Source organism: Microtus oregoni, unplaced genomic scaffold (assembly GCF_018167655.1).
Source record: "Microtus oregoni isolate MIOR12 unplaced genomic scaffold, Mior012 000021F_ref0000039, whole genome shotgun sequence".
Lineage (NCBI taxonomy): Eukaryota > Metazoa > Chordata > Mammalia > Rodentia > Cricetidae > Microtus > Microtus oregoni.
The window spans coordinates 19,254,021-19,256,750 of record NW_024543080.1 but is presented as its reverse complement, the minus strand read 5'-3'; positions in this window follow the sequence as shown (position 1 = coordinate 19,256,750).

Below are 2,730 nucleotides of genomic sequence, written 5' to 3'. Positions count from 1 at the left end.
ACTCCCTGCCTCCTTCTAAAAGAAAGTAAACAAGAGAGGACAGTTAAACCGAATCCACTTGGGCCAACGCTACTCCTTAATTCAACAATATCCCAGCATTTGGATTTCCGGGACTCAGAGGTAAAAGGCAATTCTGAAAATTGAGTGTCTCCTTCAGCCTCACATGGGAGTCATGAATATCGAAAACTGGCGTTCTCTTAAAACTAGACAGGAGATGCACAAAACAGCACTTAATAGAACGTAACTCCGGGGAGGGCCCACACCACTCCGTTCACGCCCTTCAGCTTGGAACTAGCCGGCTTATCCCACTCAGAGCTCCAAGGTCACCCACAGACCTGACCCTCACCTGCATGATGTTCTTTTATGCCCCTCACTAGGGCTCAAGGTCTCGGACTTCCTCCAGACTGGCATAGGGAGCCAGCCAGCTCTGGCTAGCAGTTTCTAACGCCCCGGGGGCGGGGCGAGGGTAACAGAACCTACTGCGCATGTGCAACGGTAAGCTCAGTTGCCAGGCAACACAGAGGCCCAGGTCCCAGGTGTGTGGACCCTGAGGCATCAGGTCTACCAGGATGGGGCTCTAGCTCAAGCAGTGGGGAGCCTGTTGGTCACGTGGTGTTCGTATTGCTATTCATTCCAACCTCTACCCCTGCCTTGTCCACTGCTCCTCAAGGTTGAATCCAGTATTCATGGAGGAAAACAAAAATTTCTTGGGTGGTGAACCCTTCCGAGGGGTTCTTAAACTGGGCCCATCATCTGTTTGAAGATAAATTTTAAGGACTATCTAGGCACTTTCCGTAAGTTGTGATTTTGATTTTTTGTGTCTGTTTTAATTTTTTTAATTTATTTTTAAACTTGGACCAAAATTTTCCATCAGATTATCAATGAGACTATAAGTTCCCCTGACACCACAAGCCTGTGGGTAGACGAGGAAGGAGAATGGAAGCTGGGGCATCAACCTGGGCTACATATTGTCTCAAAACAAAATCAAAACAGAAAAAAAATCACTAGAAAAAGTACCTCACTCCCTTTAGAAGCTCTGGTTTAGGTAGGAGACATAACCTGTTTACATTAAGAAAAGGAGGTTTTTTGTTTTGTTTTGTTTTTGGTTCTTTCGAGACAGGGTTTCTCTGTAGCTTAGGTGCCTGTCCTGGAACTAGCTGTTGTAGACCAGGCTGGTCTCGAACTCACAGAGATCCGCCTGACTCTGCCTCCCGAGTGCTGGGATTAAAGGCGTGCACCACCACACAAGTTTATGCACATGGTCCCAGAGATATACTCAAGAGAATTTTTTTAAAGCAAAGAAATGTACTTAGTGACACAATTTTAAACTTGAGTTCATCAGCGGAGCCATTGCCCTACAGTGATCAGTGCAGATTAATATAGATTCTACTGGCTTCTACACCCCAACCACCCTCTAGTGTTTGTGTATGACACACTGGTAAGCGGAAACGTTAGTAACCATGTCCTGGTATTTCTGCTTTTCACTTTTTCTCACTTTTACGTGAAGCTCCTTAAAATACACAAGCAATTCATGTCTATCCGGACTTTTAAGGGACCCTCCGACTGAATATTCAAGCCCCCCTCTCTTATTTTGACCAAAAAAGGTAGGGGGAGGGCCTAAAAAGACAAAATAGTGCATATTTTTTCTCATATGCAATATATGGATATAGATATGAAATCAGAAGAGGGATTTTTTTGGGCAGGTAATAGGGAAACAAGAAGGGTAGCAAGAACAGTGTGTGTGGGGGGGGGTAAATATGAACAAGAACAACTATAAATATGTATAAAATACCATGAGATATGATGTATGTTAAATAAAGAAATTATTCTAAAAGCCAAGTTAATAGAACTACCATGTACAAACAGCTAATTCCGCCCCATGCATTCACGGCTTTAGAGTAGAGGACCCTCACTGTGCTAAGGCTCACCCTGCCAAGGCGATTTCCTTTTAAAGGAAGAATGTGATTTTTTTTTTTTTACTCTCAGTTTCCTCTTAATTTATGTCTTTCCTAGCTCTTGGTAGGAAGAATAATTCAGGAGCTTTCTTCATGAAACATGTTATTGAAATTCCGCAGGTACGGTTATCATCAACTCCTGGAAAAGCTGTTTTTTTTTCCTGGTAATGAACGAGGTTGGATGTCCTCCACTGGTTACAAGGGGGAAACAATCTCAGAGAAACTAATCACTGCCACTTGGCCAGGGAAAGCCTTCTGATACATTTGTAGCAATCTGAAATCTACTCTGTAATATAGAAATCATAGCTTGCTTATTAGAATATTGACAAAGTCACAGCTGGAGTGGTTCCCACTGGTACTCTAACATAGCTAGGCTCTATTTTGTTCTTGTTTCATTTGTTTGTTTTTCTAGATAGAGGCTTGCTGCACAGCCCAGGCTAGCCTTGGACTTGCCTCTGTCCTGCCTTAGCATCACAAATGCTGCAATTACAGACATGGACTCTCATGAGAATCTGCATTCAGAGCTGATGACTCCATCACGGACCTAATCCAAATTGGAAAACCTAAAATTGTTCAGCCAGCTCTCTATGAGTGAGTGTCTTACCTAAACACCTAAAATGTTTGTGTGTCAACACTATCGAGAGCTACAGGACCTACGGAGCTTCTTTAAGAGCGGCTTCGCTGTGCACGATTAATCATTGCAACATTCCATGAAAGGTTTTTAAGATGCTGTTTTATTTTCAACAAATCAAACATTTATAATCTCAACTGTCAC